A 19,607-nucleotide genomic window follows, 5' to 3' on the forward strand; every position below is an offset into this window, starting at 1 on the left:
AATTGAACATAATATTAAAAATGTCGTTTTATGAAAGAATACAGTTATTACTGAGAATATTTAGTTGCAAAGACAATGTCATTAGGTATTGTTATAATGCTTAGTATTATGTCAACCTTAATGCCAACTGATAACAAAACACGGAAAATCTTACTCAGCGTAATGAAAAGCTAGTTGTATTTGGCAAATACTAAAAAAAGATTTTAGATCTTTGTTCATTGCTGACAATAATTATTGCGGTTACTCAGTAATTAAACTTCAAAATCTTTCTTTTTTGTTGTTTAACATAATACTACGATATGGTTTACGAATACCTATATGCAAACAAATAGGACCAATGTGCCTAGTTTAATAGCCGATTACGTCTATAGCGTAGCAGTTCAGTTAACCCTGAACAATACGGACAGCATGGTATAACCATTTGCAAATCAGTCCAAATCTTCTGACTTTGAACATCTGCCCCTCACCACTGTTTGAAACCTCGCTTTTTCATGTGAGGAGGCCACCCAGTTGACAAGAAGAAAGTCATATAGCCAGGTATCCGCGCGTGCCTACTAGAATCCTCCACCTCAAAGAAAATCTTGAAAGTTGCAATATGGCCTATGATATTGTGTCAGTTTGATGATACTAAACCAAATCCAATCCTCCTTTAATTTCAAAGTGAGTACAGTGACTGTCATTACTGTTTAAGAGCTCTCGCACTATTTTCAATATACAATTGTAATAAATATTATCTTGCTTTATGTCCAATTTTGTAAATTCACAGTGCTCTATCTCCCGATAGAGCAATACACCTTTAACATTTTTTTCTATTTTTGTCTATATTTGCTCTATGTCAAATTTGCTCTATCTCCAAAGTGGAAAATGTATAAATGCAGAAAAGTAAAAACGAAATGTTTTAAAAGCACTTACAGTCTGAAAGAACTAAGCGCAAGGAACAAGTAGATATATTTATCACCATTTTCGCCCAGAAATAAAGAAACTAGACAAGAGTTAAACTTTGGAAGCGATTTTCGCCACGTTGAAAAAATGGTAGATAGAGCATCGTTCCACTCACGCGACGATTTGCGAATTAAGTCTACGTGGACTGTCAACACCTAAGACGATCGATTTTTCAAAGGGACCGTCTCAACATGATTATTTTAATTTATGTGTGGTACTAGGAAAAAATCCTATAATGATGGTAAGGTCTGGCTTATTATGTTACTGCACAGGATAAGATTTGGATTTGTCTGTCCGTCCGTCTGTTCGCCAGAGAAATGTTGTTTTTTTTATACATATCGCAAAAAGTATTTGATCTAGCGTCATAACACTTTCTTGACATGTTCTTCAATATTATAAGTTGCGCATCTGCGACAAAATTGAAAAGATGAGCTAGTCTGATCGCAATATATCCGTATTCCATTGTCGGCGTCGTGCGACATGAAAAAAAATCTAAACTGGGTCAGCTGGGATCAAAATGTAGGTCAGCAGGTAAAACATTGTAAAAACTGTAGAAAACGTAATATCTTGCGTCTCCTTTCCTTTGTTATTATACGCCAAAGTGACGGATTTTGTTATACCACAGGTGTTCATCTGGCCGTCTGTCTGTGAGTGTGTGTCCGTCTGCCCGTTAGCAATTTCGTTTCGACTCCGCTCTGTAACTCGTAAACCCCTTGAAGGTTTTCAAACAAACTTGATACAAATGTTTTCCACATAATAAGAAATCCTTCAAGAGGTTCACGAGTTACAAAGCGGAGTCGACACGAAATTGCTAACGGGCAGACGGACACACACACACACACACACACACAGACAGACGGCTAGATGAACACATGTGGTATAACAAAATACGTCCCTTCGGGCGTAAAATAACAACAAAGGAATGGAGACGCAAGATATTAGGTTTTCTACAATCTTCACAATGTTTTACCTGCTGACCTACATTTTGATCCCAGCTGACCCAGTTTAGAATTTTTTGTTTCATGCCGGACGAAGACGACGGAATGTGGATAATTGCGATCAGACTAGCTCATCTTTTTAATTTTGTCGCAGATGCGCAACCTATAATATTGAAGAACATTTCAGGAAAGTGTTATTACGCTAGATCAAATACTTTTCGCGATATGTATAACAAAACATTTCTCTGGCGAACAGACGGACGGACAGACAAATCCAAATCTTATCCTGTGCGGTTACATAATAAGCCAGACCTAAAAATCATTATAGGAATGTTTTCCTACCACACATAAATTAAAATAATTATGCTGAGACAGTCCCCTTGAAAAATCGATCGTCTTAGGTGTTGACAGTCCACGTAGACTTAATTCGCAAATGTCTATTAGGCCACCACGAACTACGATAAAGAACAGCCTGCAGGATCAATGTAAACCAAGGTAAATCAAAATGACAGTGACATTTAGGACACCAGTAATTATTATTCAACATTTCCACTTGACTAAATTAAATTATACAATATACATTTTTGTATACAATCGGGTACTACAACATTGAATTGCCAGTAACAGTATGCATAGAGTATTTCAAGCCCGGATCAAGAAATATTTGACAGGGGGCATCAGTCTAGAACGAAGACGTCACCGCCGAGGCGCATAGCGCCGAGAGATGGTAGGTATATGGGCTGGGGCCCATTTAAGGGGGTCAGGGGGTTCTTCTTTCACCTGGAAATTGTTGAAATACTGTTATGAAACTGGTGGGGTACTATCCTGGATTTTGGTTTTAAATATAGGCTAAAATGGTGGTCTCTGGTGCATTTTAGGTCTTAATTATGAGGTGATGGAGGGGTTACTTCCCTCTTGATGGCGGAGGAGGGGTCAGGGGGCTGTTCCCTACAGAAAATTTAAAAATACAGGTATACTAGACCTTTGGTGGCCACTGGTGCATTTCTGGGTCTAAATTTTGAGAAAATATTATTCCTTTGTCAAAATAGTAGGGTGCATGTTTAATGAGTATATAGGTCACTTCTCAGCCAACTGGATATCGGGCCTGGTATTTGTTTATTTAGTTAAAACCACACTGCATGTACACTTAATTTGTTTCTAAATTGTAAGGTATTTATCTTTAGTTTCTGTTTTTTTTTTAGTGCACAACGTTAAAAGACTTAATAAGGCGTAAAAATGTTCGTTTCCGGTATCCCGACCTACCCTAAATTTTTCGCCCGACCCTAAATGTTTTTGATTTACCTTGATGTTGATAGCCGTCTTCCAAGTTGAAACTCGTGTTGGCCCAATTTTAATCAGATTTCCACAGTAAAAAAGTTATATTACACGTACGCACAAATTAAGGATGGTGCACATGAATATTCAGTAGTCTGCTGAAGGGTGAACTTATTATCTTTATCTTTACATTCAGAAAGGAGAATTTTTTTTCAACTGTTTGACAAAATGTTGCAAAACTGCACTTCTTATGCTCAGTGGTGTTAGAAATTAACTTACTGAGATGCTCTAAAGGCGTAACCCTCTTGTATGTATTCAGTTTATGACACAAAAATAATTTCTGAAAAGTCACCCGGAAACAAAGAATTCTTTTAGGCCTAAAGCAGTTATAGACTCTTCCACGCGTTTAATACTACATATTATCTGTATTCGCCAAGACAGACCAAAAACAGTTAAAGCTTCGAATTTCCGGGCAGTTTCCGTGAGATTCATTCAGTATTCGTTAGTTTCATAGCAAGGTAATAAGAATTGGCCAATGACGTGAACCGTTTTATGTGGCATCTCATTTTTATCCAATCAAAATCGATATAGCGAAAATAAAAATGGCGGGAAATATAAGTAAACAAACGAGAGTATGCAGAGTCCTCTCTAAGCATTTTTCTGATGATATCGAGACTTGAAATGTAGGTACAAAATGTGATTTAATTTTGCCGTTTGCACAACATTAATTTTTGATGCGCTTTGGCTCCGACTTCCGAATGCTTTTCGCACCTGTCACTTCTTCAAGATCAGCGTTTTCGGATACGCGCTTTATATCGGACATTCTGCGTGTTAGATTCTACAAGGGATAAACATTTCTGTCCTATGTAGTGGGAGGGCATGTACCAGGTGTTAGCATTGTTCGAAGTTTGAAAACTGAAAATTTTGAATTGCCCGCACTGGAGTAATATGAAATTAGGCGCTGCATATCTGACGGGAAAACCTAGTCATATGAAATTCTTTCTTCTTTCTGATATTTTCAGTTTTGACAGTAATCATGACGGTTTTGCTCTTGTTATAACAATTATGAACAAAGGAAAATGTTTTAAAATGTTTTGTTTAAATGAACATAGATCTAATCATTTCTTCAAATGTGTCAACAGATCTCATTGTAATGGATTTTCCGAAGGCAGTGGCTACGATTACGGTACCGTAATCCTAGCCTCCGGTTCTAGGATTACGGAAGTTCCGTATTCCTAGACAACCCTATGAGGATAGGCTAGGATTACGGAAGTATTTAAGAGACATGTTAGGACATGCATAAATGATGTTGTAAACTTCTTATTTCACTTTATTAAAATAGCGATTTTTGATGCCTGCCTTATTATTCCGTGTTATCTGTCCGCCATTTTGGGTTAGTATAATCTTTAACGCTATATTAATGGTGGCCCGCGGAAACATTATAGAAATATGAGGGTAAAAGTTAGGTTTAAAAAAATATTCTATACTTTGATTTTTTATGCCCCCGAAGGGAGGCATATAGTTTTTGAACCGTCTGTCTGTCCGTCGGTCTGTCAGTCTGTCGGTCCGTCCGCAATTTTCGTGTCCGGTCCATATCTTTGTCATCGATGGATGGATTTTCAAATAACTTGGCATGAATGTGTACCACAGTAAGACGACGTGCAGTGCGCAAGACCCAGGTCCGTAGCTCAAAGGTCAAGGTCACACTTAGACGTTAAAGATCATTTTTCATGATAGTGCATTGATGGGCATGTCCGGTCCATATCTTTGTCATTCATGCATGGATTTTAAAATAACTATGCATGAATGTGTGACACAGTAAGACGATGTGTCGCGCGCAAGACCCAGCTCCGTAGGTCAAAGGTCCAAAACTCTTAACATCGGCCATAACTATTCATTCAAAGTGCCATCGGGGGCATGTGTCATCCTACGGAGACAGCTCTTGTTTTATTTATAACCATATTGTATGTTATTAAAGACCATTTGTGTTGATTTGATGACAAAAATTGCAGGTATATATGAAACATAGATAATTCTATAATATTTCCGCGTGCCACCATTAAGATAATACTTACCCAAAACAGCGGATCGATAGCACGAAATAATAGTGAAATAAGTAATTTTACAACGTCATTTATGCGGCATGTCCTAACATATATTTGATGCCTCTTAAATACTTCCGTAATCCTAGCCTATCCTCATAGGGTTGTCTAGGAATACGGAACTTCCGTAATCCTAGAACCAGAGGCTAGGATTACGGTACCGTAATCGTAGCCACTGCCTTTTCCGAAAGCTTTCAACAAGGTCGACCATCAACTTCTTCTCTATAAACTCATGAAACTTGGTGTCAACAAAACATCTCTATCTTGGATTCAGTCTTTTCTTAGTAATCGCTCTCAATCTGTAGTAGTTGAAGTCTGCACACTGTGATTCTCTACCAGTTCTATCAGGGGTTCCCAAGGTTCAGTGTTGGGTCCTTGTCTCTTCCTCTGTTTCATCAATGACCTTCCTGACTCTGTTAAAAGTAGAATACGCTTATTTGCGGATGATACCATCATATACCTTACCATCGACTCATTAGTAGACTCTAACAAACTTCAAGATGATTTGACAAAATTAGAAGAATGGGAATGTAAATGGTCTATGGTATTCAATCCTGATAAATGCGAAATCATAAGAATCTCCAAAAAAAGAAAAAATATCATTTTTCCATATAAACTACATAATCAAGAACTAAAAACTACAGAAAATGCTAAATATCTTGGGATTACTATTAGTGATGACTTTAGTTGGAAAAAACATATTGAAACTACATCTTCAAAAGCTAATAACACTCTCAGATTCATAAAAAGAAATGTACAATGTAATAACCGTAATATCAAAGAAACTGCCTATAAAACATACGTCCGCCCACAATTAGAATACTGTAACACCATATGGCATCCATGGCAGAAAAACTTAGCATATGAGATAGAAAAGGTACAAAGAGCTGCAGCCAGATATGTTATGAATGATTACTCATACCAAAGCAACGTAACGTCAATGCTTGAAATTCTTAAATGGCAGACATTAGAACAGAGAAGCATACATGCATCTTTAATTATGTTGTATAAAATATCACACAACCTCGTCTCTGTAGATCATAACCACCTGACAGCCTCTAGAAATTTAAACTTTATCATTCCATCTTCAAGAACACAATATCATATGAACTCCTTTTTCCCCCGCACGATCAGATACTGGAACGCCTTGCCTTATAACATCAAGGACAGTGTGAACCTTCAGTGCTTCACATCTGACCTAGACTCGCATATGTACTAATGTCATCATCCTGTTTTTATTTTTAACAAAGCAGTACAGGGTTTTTTCTTGCTGTTTTGGGAACATAGCCTATACCCCCAAAATTGGGAATTTTGACGTGTAAATGTTCCAAATTGGGAAATATTTAGTCCCATAGGATATAGTAAGGATGTGTTTAAGCACTTTCTCCTACACTTGTTTCACATTGTACAACCTCTTTAACATACTGCCATTACAAAATTGTCCATAATTTGGTCAATGATTGTGTAATTTTGATGAAATTTTTTTTCAGAATGTAGATTGGGAATTTTTGCACTCATTTTGGGAAAAATACATACTTTTTGGCATTGGGAATATAGCCGAATAACGACTATTAAAACAGCCGAAAAAAAACCCTGCAGTACATATTACTGCTCTTACTCTCTTAACACATGTATATCATGTAACATAGAAACATGTTTTTAACAACTGCCCCAACCTCCCAGTTATGATCAGAAATTGATTGTTGGGAGTATCTCCGTAGATGTAGATGTAGATGTCAAGACTAGACAGACAATGGAAAATAGTGTTCACGAGTTAAAGATAATAGTTATATTTGGGTGCTCAGAATCTAGTCTCAAAATGCACCCATAGGCCACCAATTACATACGTACCAATATTCAAAACTGTTCAGTATACCCTTCGGTACATACCTACACTCTGCGTCCTAACGATCATGCCTTAATTTTTGCTGTCAGTTTGCTTCTCTAATACAAATTTCTGAATCCGGGAATTCATGCACAGTTTCTTTTCACCTCATTTATTACAAATAGTTTTTAAAAAAAGAACAATTTACACATTAAGTCAGAATAACATCACGCTCAACCTCATGTTCTTCTAATATTCTTTTGTAGTATAGATACTGGAACTTACACAATCCTGTTATCCTAAACACTGACTATTGCAATTCTTTTAAATGCTATTATTGTCAAATGACACTCCTTTAGGACAAATTTTGGCCCATTAATACACTATGGTAAAGCTCTTGTATGTGAGAATGACAACCATTTACATGTAAAATTCTTATTTCAAATTTATTCTTAAAAGTTCTTGACCAGAATTTTATCCATAAAACAAACACTCTTGGTCGAAATTCAGTTTAATTTACCTAACTCCTAACAGTCTCTGGCCTTCTTTTGTATATGATTAAGGTTAATTTCTTGGCTTGATAGGGATCTTAGTTGGGGCCTCTCAAGTTTATAGACAGCAATTTTCTGAGTGTAAAACTCTAGTCAATGAATTGATATTTTGAGAAAGTAGTTGCAATGTATGTAAAAGACTGTGGAAGGGAGGGGAGATAAGCAACATATGATTTTCCATGCCTTTGAATTATTGGTTAACTATATACATTATTGATTTATGTTCCGATATTTGCAAAAATTGTGATAAAATATCAATAAAAAAAAAAAATTGGGCCTAAAAAATAAAAGAAAAAAAAAATGAAATTGAAGCATCTGATTTAAGTTCGAACTCCGGACCTCGCGCACATGAAGCATGTACGCAAACCAATGGACCACGGGGAACTGTGACGTTATTTGCTGATAAAATTTTGTATATAAATAAATTTTGTTATGACAGAGTGTCTAAATTTGTTTTACTTTGACATTTTTGAAATTACTGGCTTTTCTGCATTTAAAAAAATGAATTGGCGATGATTTTGTTATTCAAACACTGCTGTAATCAGGGCTTTTTTTAGGAGTTGGGGGAAGACGCTGGGCGCTGGTCAGATGGGGAAAAATCACGCGAAAGAGGCCAATTTGGGGAAAATTCACAATATTATATCCATCATGTGATACTGCTTTTACAGTGTATAACATTAGTCATTAGATTTTTTACAGCAATTCAGATTTTAAGTTATCTTATTTCAGGGATCAAATTTAATTTTTCCCCCGCTAACAATGCAGTGCCATTTTTTCCACTAGCAACATGGTTGGTTCCACTTGGTTATTTGGTTTCTTAATAAATGTTCAGCTCCGTTTCCAACGTTTTCACGGTTCGGACAGGCCGGGACTTTCTAGTTTCGGAAGAACAAACCAAAGTACTCGATGATTCTTTGGACTTTTGGATGGACGCGGAAGTTTTAAGTTCTTTCAGGTCACTGCCCATGGTGTCGCTAGAATTTTAAGTATCCCTTTCCTTTTTCGCCTAAAGAAACTTGTGATTTTCCTCTCCGTTTTCGCATTTTCGAATCACCGACAAAAACAAAAGTAAATTTCGTCTAGATGCTTACTTAGATATCCACTAATTTCATTTATAATAGTGACAAGCGTCTACAAGTGGTCACGTGTTCATCGGTAAAATAACTACCCCAAAGGAGCTTTCAAAGAGCAAAGGACATTTTGAGCGAATTCTTCGATAATCAAACGTGATCGCGAAAATATTCGAATGCCATGATTTCCTACTCGGATTTTTTTATTCTCACTCGAATTTCATGAGTTAGTGACTGCTAAATTCGATCCCTGAAACATAAGAATTTAAGATAGATTGGGGAAAATTCATTTTTTGGGGAAAAATTTTCTGAGGTGAAGACGCCGACTATCGGTGTCACTTTCTTAGTAAAAAAAAAACCCTGGTAATGTACATTATTATTCAGTATTGGAAACAAAATGCGGGCCGCTTGAATCATCTAAAAACTCGTTGCATGAAGAAACCCGAATAACTCCGATTCCATTAATACTGCAAATTTTCAACTCGTTAGAATAAGAATAATCTGTTTTCTTTTTCACATATCTATAACGGTAATGCGGCGCGGGATCGTTCATAAGCAATTTTATTATGTCTCCCCCACCCCCTCTGGGGGAGACATATTGTTTTTGCCCTGTCCGTTCGTCCGCCCGTCCGTACGTCACACTTCATTTCCGAGCAATAACTGGACAACCATTTGACCTAGAACCTTCAAACTTGATAGGGTTGTAGGGCTGCTGGAGTAGACAACCCCTATTGTTTTTGGGGTCACTCTGTCAAAGGTCACGGTCACAGGGGCCTGAACATTGAAAACCATTTCCCGATCAATAACAAGAGAACCACTTGACCCAGAATGTTGAAACTTCATAGGATGATTGGTCATGAAAGTAGATGACCCCTATTGATTTTGGGGTCACTCAGTCAAAGGTCAAGGTCACAGGGGCCTAAACGTTGAAAACCATTTCCAATCAATAACTAGAGAACCACTTGACCCAGAATGTTGAAACTTCATAGGGTGATTGGTCATGAAGAGTAGATGGACCCTGTAGTTTTTGGGGTCACTCCGTCAAAGGTCAAGGTCACAGGGGCCTGAACATTGAAAACCATTTCCGATCAATAACTAGAGAACCACTTGACCCAGAATGTTGAAACTTCATAGGATGATTGGTCATGTAGAGTAGATGACCCCTATTGTTTTTGGGGTCACTCCGTTAAAGGTCAAGGTCACAGGGGCCTGAACATTAAAAACCATTTCTAATCAGTAACTTGAGTACCACTTGACCCAGAATGTTGAAACTTCATAGGATGATTGTACATGCAAAGTAGATGACCCCTATCGATTTTGGGGTCATTCTGTTAAAGGTCAAGGTCACAGGGGCCTGAACATTGAAAAACATTTCCGGTCAGTAACCTGAGAACAACTTGACCCAGAATGTTGAAACTTAATAGGATGATTGTTCATGCAGTGTAGATGACCCCTATCGATTTTGGGATCCCTCTGTCAAAGGTCAAGGTCACAGGGGCCTGAACATGGAAAACAATTTCCGATCAATAACTTGAGAACCTCTTGACCTAGAATGTTGAAACTTCATAGGATGATTGCTCATGAAAGTAGATGACCCCTATTGATTTTGGGGTCACTCAGTTAAAGGTCAAGGTCACAGGGGCCTAAACGTTGAAAACCATTTCCAATCAGTAACTAGAGAACCACTTGACCCAGAATGTTGAAACTTCATAGGGTGATTGGTCATGAAGAGTAGATGGACCCTGTAGTTTTTGGGGTCACTCCGTCAAAGGTCAAGGTCACAGGGGCCTGAACATTGAAAACCATTTCGGATCAATAACTAGAGAACCACTTGACCCAGAATGTTGAAACTTCATAGGATGATTGGTCATGTAGAGTAGATGACCCCTATTGTTTTTGGGGTCACTCCGTTAAAGGTCAAGGTCACAGGGGCCTGAACATTAAAAACCATTTCCAATCAGTAACTTGAGTACCACTTGACCCAGAATGTTGAAACTTCATAGGATGATTGTACATGCAAAGTAGATGACCCCTATCGATTTTGGGGTCATTCTGTTAAAGGTCAAGGTCACAGGGGCCTGAACATTGAAAAACATTTCCGGTCAGTAACTTGAGAACCACTTGACCCAGAATGTTGAAACTTAATAGGATGATTGTTCATGCAGTGTAGATGACCCCTATCGATTTTGGGATCCCTCTGTCAAAGGTCAAGGTCACAGGGGCCTGAACATGGAAAACAATTTCCGATCAATAACTTGAGAACCTCTTGACCTAGAATGTTAAAACTTTATAGGATAATTGGACATGCAGAGTAAATGACCCTAATTAATTTTGGGTTCACTCTATTAAAGGTCAAGGTCACAGGGGCCTGAACATGGAAAACAATTTCCGGTCAGTAACTTGAGAACCACTCATCCCAGAATTTTGAAACTTCATAGGATGATTGCTTATGCAGAGTAGATGACCCGTATCGATTTTGGGGTCACTCTGTTAAATGTCAAGGTCACAGGGGCCTGAACATTGATAACCATTTCCGATCAGTAACTTGAGAATCTCTTGATCTAGAATGTTGAAACTTCATAGGATAATTGAACATGTAGAGTAGATGACCCCTATTGATTTTTGGGTCAGTCTATAAAAGGTCAAGGTCACAGGGGCCTGGTCATGTGAAATCATTTCCGGAAAATAACTTGAGAACCACTTGACCTAGAATGTTGAAACTTAATAGGATGATTGGACATGCAGAGTAGATGACCTCTATATATTTTGGGGTCACTTGATCAAAGGTCAAGGTCACAGGAGCCTGAACAGTGACTTGAGATCCACTAGGCCAAGAGTGTTGAAACTTAGCGGGATGACTGGACATGCCAAGTAGATGATCCCTATTGCAGCCAACCATCAGTGTCTCTTTGACTTTTGCTCCTGACCCATACTGACTTCTTGCCTATACCACTTTGCATCGGGGGAGACATGTGCTTTTTTGCAAAAGCATCTTCTAGTTTTATTAAATGTCATCCTGAAAATTATTTACTGTGCGAATTGCGGCAGCAATTCCAGGAATTATGGGTAGAAACAACAACAACAATCAGGGTTTTTTTTTAATTCTATAGCAGCAGCTGAATATCGGCCTCGTCCCCCAGCCGAGGATTTTCTCCACAGCCAAAGCTTTCCCCTACCGCAGTCCAAATTCCCCTACGTCCGAAATTCCCCCCTCCGAAATCGTAAACAAAGCAAGGGAGATTACTCAGTTAGTTCATATTGACACTTTACGATACTGTTTTACAACATCATCAGTTCCGATACCAAGCGTAAAAAAACTAAAATATCAGAGTCATTTTTGGAGGTAAACGGGGATTGTTAAAATAAACTTCTTTTTTCATCGGCAAAAGACGTTATAGTATATGTCTCATATTACGACACACTTTGTAAGTTTGCGGCATCCGTGACCGTCAACAAACAACAACAACGACTAAATGAGAATAAGCCACCAGACTGAGAGTGATCCTGACAAGTTCTTAAGTGCCCAGGAGTGGGAGGCAGTGGTGGACCTATTCAAAAATAAAAAAGAGAGGGACATGCCTCTTTAAGTGCTCGAAAATGGACTGGTCTTCATCTATGTGCTTATTTGCTAAGTGACAGTGTGTATAGTTGCTGAAAGTTGCAGGAATCTGTAATAAAAACATAGTTTAAAGTGTTTATCATGCATAATTGTAAATTCTCCCAGAGTGAAAAAAATCCCCCAAAATTGCTTGTCCCGTGCTATTTTTTTCCCCCAACGACAGGCTGGGGCCCCTTCCCCCAGTCGTAATAAAAACCCCTGACAATAAACGGTGAAGGTATAGAACATGTTCCCAAGTTGAACGGTATATAGGTTTACCTTGACATATACACGTATACAGTATCTGTAGACGGAAAAACCTCCGGTTTTCCCGTAATAATGTATACTGCATAATTTCCTCCAATAAAATGCTATTCATAATTTTAATATGTCCGAAACATTGCAGAATGATACTTATTTCACTTGGGTATTGATTACATTTTACTCAGACTTTATCATAGACTCCCTGTGTAAAATCTCAAACTTTTAACTAAAATAAATATTAAATCGATATAATAATTCAATGAAACTTCGAAGTTTTGTTGTTTGTAGCATCATCTGGGGCATGTGCAGTGAAAAAGCTTTATTTGATTTCTTAAATAGTGTGATATTTATTTCTAAAGTCACTATATGTTCATTGTAAATATACTTCGTTATACCCAAGTGGAAACTGGCAGGTACTCGAAAATGCAGCTCTCTGATTGGTCATAGAGTAAACCCTGGGAGAGAAAATACCAAGGTCCCTACTAGGGCTGGAAGCCCGGACCTCGAGATCTGTAGGCGGACACTCAACCACGTCGCTAAAGGGTTAACCCAACAGCAAGGCTGTTGGAAGTGGCCTATAAACCTACTATCACTAACTTCTCCCCCTTTACTTTTCAGAGCTTACCAGCTCTCCAGAATGACACTCCATGCCCACCGCATGAATCCGTCAAATACTGTCACCATTAAAGTAAACCCTGGGAGAGAAAATACCAAGGTTCCTACTGGGGCTCGAACCCCAGACCTCGAGATCTGTAGGCGGACTCTCAACAACGTCGCTAAAGGTTTAACCCAACAGCAAGGCTGTTGGAAGTGGCCTATAAACCTACTATCACTACAGTCAATTAGAACCCCTAATGTACTCTGATGTCATGATAAAGTTATGAATGGACTCGTCTTTTACTTTGAAATATTTTTTCCCATTTTTCTTTTGATCTGGCATGAAATTAAGGTAGTCCAACAATTTTTATGCGATCCTAAGAAATTGAGTTATTTTTCTTATGGGCAATGCCAATATCTCCACTTGAAACAGACTTTCGAAAGATTAAAAGGCAGTGGCTGGTGAACCGTCACTGGTGCAGCAGACCCGAGGTCTAGTGCACCGTCACCGGTGCAGCAGACCTGAGGTCTAGTGCACCGTCATTTTTAGCTCATCTGATTTTTTGAAAAAAAATGATGAGTTATTGTCATCACTTGAGCGGTTGTCGGCGTCTGCGTCGGCGTTGCCTGGTTAAGTTTTATGTTTAGGTCAGCTTTTCTTCTAAACTATCAAAGCTATTGCTTTGAAACTTGGAAGACTTGTTCACCATCATAAGCTGACCTTGTATAGCAAGAAACATAACTCTATCTTGCTTTTTTGCAAGATTTATGGCCCCTTTTGTACTTAGAAAATATCAGATTTCTTGGTTAAGTTTTATGTTTAGGTCAACTTTTCTCCTAAACTATCAAAGCTATTGCTTTGAAACTTGGAATACTTGTTCACCATCATAAGCAGACCCTGTACATCATGAAACATAACTCCATTATGCTTTTTGCAAGAATTATTGCCCCTTTTGGACTTAGAAAATCAGTTTTCTTGGTTAAGTTTTATGTTTAGGTCAGCTTTTCTCCTAAACTATCAAAGCTATTGCTTTAAAACTTGCAACACTTGTTCACCATCATAAGCTGACCCTGTACAGCAAGAAACATAACTCCATCCTGCTTTTTGCAAGATTTATGGCCCCTTTTGGACTTAGAAAATATCAGATTTCTTGGTTAAGTTTTATGTTTAGGTGAACTTTTTCTCTTAAACTATCAAAGCTATTGCTTTGAAACTTGCAGCACTTGTTCACCATCATAAGCTGACCCTGTACAGCAAGCAACATAACTCCATCCTGCTTTTTGCAATAATTATTGCCCCTTTTGGACTTAGAAAATCATTTTCTTGGTTGAGTATTATGTTTAAGGCAACTTTTCTCATAAACTATCAAAGCTATTGCTTTAAAACTTGCAACAGTTTTTCACAATCATAAGTGGACACTGTACATCAAGAAACATAACTCTATCCTGCTTTTTGCAAGAATGATGGCCCTTTTTAGACTAAGAAAATCATGGGTAGGACAATATTTCTATTATACAAAAAAAATCAGATGAGCGTCAGCACCCGCAAGGCGGTGCTCTTGTTGTTATATGTAAAATATAGCCTTTCTTTGAACTATAATTATAATATCTTGTCACCAGTTATATGTATAACCATTATTAAAAGAATGAAGTGAGATAATTCTAATTTTGAAAAACACTGATTTACCTTTTAATTTACCAATTTTCCTCAATGCGCTAATTTCATTTTTCAATCCACCATTTATTAAGATATTCCGAATGATCAGAGATGCCAACACAAAAGACAAACATGCCCAATCCAATTATTAAATAATTTTAACAAGCAACCCAACAAAACCTACATTTGTAGACCTCCATTTATTGTGTTAATCTAATCTTTATTGTTTTTCACAGTTTTTATCATAGATTTCGTAAGATTTAGCTTTTGTAATTAATGATATAACAAATATTGAAATTACAACAGTTTTCACCGTACATTATAAAATATTTGCTTGCACAATGTATATATATATCCGAATTTCCGGTTCCATGAAGAGTTAATCGTTGATTGTCAATGACATAATAAATCAGAAATTAAGATCAAATTTCAGTTTTCATATACGGACATATATATCCAAATACAGACAATTATATTGAAAATAATAACAATATATGGTATTCATGAAAATTCAAAAAAAAAAAACTTGAAACTCATTGTCATTCGGAAATAGCTTAGTAAATGAAGGATACCACTAACTAATGCTGAATGAACGGAGATCAGCGCTTTGAGGTTAACCGGTAAATTAACAGGTAAGTCAAGGTTTATCTTACTTCATTCTTTCATTTATGTTCTTGCATATTACTGGTGAAAATATCTTTTGATTAACGCCATTATGTTTGTTGTACGGTAAAGTACGGCAGTTCATTATATAACATGACTTACTGAGTTACTCCCCTTTGATCATTGTACTCCATTTGTCTATTGGAAAAACGTTATTAAAATTGCTTCTCGAACATTGAATTTAATCTGTGTTTTGTCCGTGTTACAATTGACTGGCGTGGTGGCAGCTACAGAAAAGGACCCGATTTTCTGCCTGACATATAGTGACCTTCACAAAAAAACACTCAATTCGTAACTATCCAGAGCAAAGGAACGGACAGTGCTACTTTACATCGTAGTTCACAAACATAGTTTTAAGATTCGTTCAAGATGGCACAAGTTCATGCACCAAAGCAGTGGCGTTTAACCAGGGAAGAAACAATTACCTCCTTTGAATCTTGGCGTCAGAACTTACAATACACTTTGTCACTTGACACAAACTTTGCTGCATTTTTAGTGGAAGGATTTGTGTGGGAAAGAAAGACAAATGCTACTCCACTGAGAGGATTTACCGACGATGGAGAAGGTGTGCCTGAGGCTACCAGACGTACAGCTGCCCAAAAAGTTACCCATTTAGAACTTATGCTTGGTCAGATAGCTAATTTCTGTCCAGTAATTTCTCGTAATAGCATTGTGAAAAATTCTACCTCCATTACCAGTATCTGGCAATCAATAAGATTACATTTTGGCTTCCAATCTACCGGTAGTCACTTCCTAGACTTTGATAGTATACAGCTCAGACCCGGTGAGCGACCAGAGGACTTGTATCAACGTCTTACAAGTTTCATTGAGGACAACCTGCTAAAAACAGATGGGGGCATCTCTCATATGGGCAACCCACCCACTGATGACGAAGAACTTTCACCTACAGTGGAGAATTTAATTGTATTAACATGGTTACGATTAATCGATAGACGTTTACCTGCCCTTGTGGAACAAAGGTATGGCACTGAGCTTCGATCAAGAACTCTTGCTTCAATAAAACCGGAAATCTCCCTTGCCTTAGACAGTTTGTTAGATGAAATTCACTCGGCGGAAGTAAAAGTCCTGCGTTCAGCTTTCAAAACAACATCAAAGTCTAGCAGTACAAAGTTTAGATCTGTTTCTCGCGCTGACCCATCATGTCCAGTGTGCAAACAGGCTGGACGGCAGAAATACAATCACTACCTTAGCAAGTGTAAATACTTACCAGCAGATGACAAGCAATACCTTTCCAAAATCCGTCAAACTGTTCAAGAGGAGTGCGACAATAACTCTGAAGATAATGAGATCTCCGATGGTGAAGAAGTAGAACAACCTCACTATGATTTACGAGTTGCTTCTTCCAGACGTGTGAGCACCAAACAATCTCCTACGTTAAAAGCATTTTACAAACACCATCCTTTAAGTGTTACATTAGATACCGGTGCTGAGATTAATATGATAAAGCTGTCTGTCGCGCAGTTCATGGGTGTTCCTATTAAGAAAAGCACACAACATGCTCTTCAAGCGGATGGTTCCACTCCTTTGAAAATTGCTGGGGAGACCCATATAGTTCTCAACCGTGGTAAACAGAGCTTAGTTCTTGAAGCATTAGTTGTTAATGATTTAGACGTTGATTTACTCGGGGGAATACCGTTCATGGCTACCAACGACATCATGGTTAGACCTGCTAAACAACAGATAGTTATTCATGACACTGATGAAGTGATTTATAGTCCAGACAACCCATACTCATCAGAGAACCATGTTCGTAGAACTCAAGCGTTTGTTCTCAGAGCAAGTTCCAATTCTACAGTTACCTGGCCAGTGTGTTATCTTGAAGTTACCGTACCGGATGAAGTTGATCCCGATGGTACTATCGCTATAGAACGGAAGTTTGGTGCACCCTCCTACTTACAGTGGCCATCCCCGCAAATCATGGAAGCAGTATGTGGTAAAGTCAGAATTCTCAATTCGACAGCAGACCCAATCCATGTTCGCAAGCATGAACATATTTGCCAAGCATGTCACACCATACAGTCTTATTCACTACAGTCAGATGAGATGACCAACAATCTGCGCCTGAAAGGATTGTCATGTCGCAATGCCAGAACTAGTCTTTCATCAGACACTGTATCACTTGATCCAGATAAACTGTTGTCTGACACTACTGTCCAAAAATTCAAAAGTGTATTAACTCGATATGATGATGTATTCAGTGCTTCAATTTCCGGATACAACGGTACTTCCGGTCCATTCAAATCTGTAGTAAATATGGGACCAGTTCAGCCCCCACAGCGCAAAGGAAGACTTCCACAGTATGCAAAAGATAAATGAGTTGAACTTCAAGAAAAATTTGACGAATTGGAGAAACAGGGTGTATTTTCACGTCCAGAAGATGTTAACGTTACTATAGAGTACCTCAACCCTTCTTTCTTAGTGAAAAAATCTCAAGGTGGTTACCGACTCGTTACCGCATTTGCAGATGTCCCGTGCGAAAACAGACCAGGAAATCCTGGGATTATCCTGGGATATCTCAGGTTATCTCAGGAGAAATTCCTGCCATTTTCCTGGGATATCCTGGGATATCTCAAGATTTTTCATGCCGGTAATTGGAACAGGATTTATTCCTGCACATTCCTGGACAATCCTGTATAAGCAGGAAATGCCAGGATGTAAAAAATTACATTTTGAGGGCCAGGAAATCCCAGGATATCCTGGGAAGCCAAGATTGAAAAAGTGTCCTGGGGCCAGGATATCCTGGAATTTCCTGGAATGTAGATGGAGTACCAGGACCAGGAAATCCCAGGAAGCCAGGATGGTAGTGTGTCCTGGGGCCAGGATATCCTGGGATTTCTTGGCAAGTAGAAGGAATCCTGGGGCCAGGACATCCAAGGTTATCCTGGGTGCAGGACTTTACCTTAAATAATTGTTAGAAATAATCAGTCCTTGTGTCTCATTTGGAAAGAATTAAGTTTTTGTAGCTTTAAGATTATTATTAGACTGAAATGAGATCCTAAAGACAAATACAGGTTGTAAGCTTTCCTTTCTTTTTGGGTGAATTCATATAATAGGTATCTCACAAACACTGACAACTGTATAAACAAAAATTAATGTAATAAAAAATGTCTAATGTTAAATGTTATTTTTATACTTAAATATGATCATATTTGACAGGTTGTATTGTTTTTGTTGTTTTGTTTTTTTTCCAATTGGCATAATTCAACATCTCTTTTCATACTGCAATTCATTTTATCAACTGCTGAATGTAATTAACCTTTGCCTGACCAGCTTCAGCCTATCCCTCATTATATTTAGGCACCCATGTAATTAAGTCAGTGGTTCAAATTTATTTATATAACAATCACCTAAAATATATACAAGTATTAGATAAACTCTTGTTACAGAAGCATAATTATCTATCCTTCACATATACCTGAACAAAAAATACCTGTGACCAGGTAAAAGTTTCAGACACTGAGGGGAATAAAGATGATATTTTAGTCTATAATTTTTTTTCTGGTCCTGTGACATTACAGGTTTGAATTACATTTAAAATTAGAAAGTTTAATGTTCTTACCTGATATCCTTCTTAAACTTAAGCATTTTTAGAGATTCCAGTTAAAATATTTTGCTCCATTCCTTGTGCCAGCAAGAACATGAACAAAGCACTTCCTGTTTACATTCAAATTTTTTTGGCACATGTATAACAGCTTCAGAAGCCTTCATTTTCATTGGTTTCTATCTTGATGCAGGATTTCTCAAGATATCCTGGGATTTCCTGCATAAAGAAAATTATGATTTACATTTGTTACAGCTTACTGAATCTTATTTGAAGAAGTCCTGGCTTGTCTTGCCTGTTCCTCAATCAATTTATATAAGTCCTGGATTGTCTTGCCTTATCCTGTCTTTATTTATTCAGGTCCTGGCTTTTCCTGTCTTAAGCTGAGCTCTTAAAATATCACGTAGGATATCCCAGGATATCTCAGGATTTACTTGGGATATCCTGGCCTCCAGGATTTATTTCTGCATGGGGTTGGTCGCTATGCTAAACCTCAACCGTCGCTTATGTCGGATGTTGACACAATATTACGTACAATAGGTCAATGGACATACATTATTGTA

At 37.9% G+C, this 19,607-nt stretch overlaps 1 protein-coding gene across 3 annotated transcripts in view; it reads left to right on the plus strand.

The window, feature by feature from the left end:
• The first annotated feature begins 3,761 nt into the window (after positions 1–3,761).
• The window catches only part of LOC123527636 (myb-like protein X), a 43,601-nt gene continuing 27,755 nt past the window's right edge, over positions 3,762–19,607 (plus strand). The window contains exon 1 of one of the 3 annotated variants that reach the window (XM_053523866.1): positions 3,762–3,838. The gene's annotated coding sequence lies outside the window, so the exon portion shown is untranslated. Of the gene's footprint in view, positions 3,839–3,948; positions 4,046–15,236; positions 15,452–19,607 lie in introns of those variants that run through there. The other 2 variants (XM_053523867.1, XM_053523868.1) reach the window with 2 other exon arrangements.

This window comes from Mercenaria mercenaria, chromosome 14 (genome assembly GCF_021730395.1).
Source record: "Mercenaria mercenaria strain notata chromosome 14, MADL_Memer_1, whole genome shotgun sequence".
NCBI classification, from domain to species: Eukaryota; Metazoa; Mollusca; class Bivalvia; order Venerida; family Veneridae; genus Mercenaria; species Mercenaria mercenaria.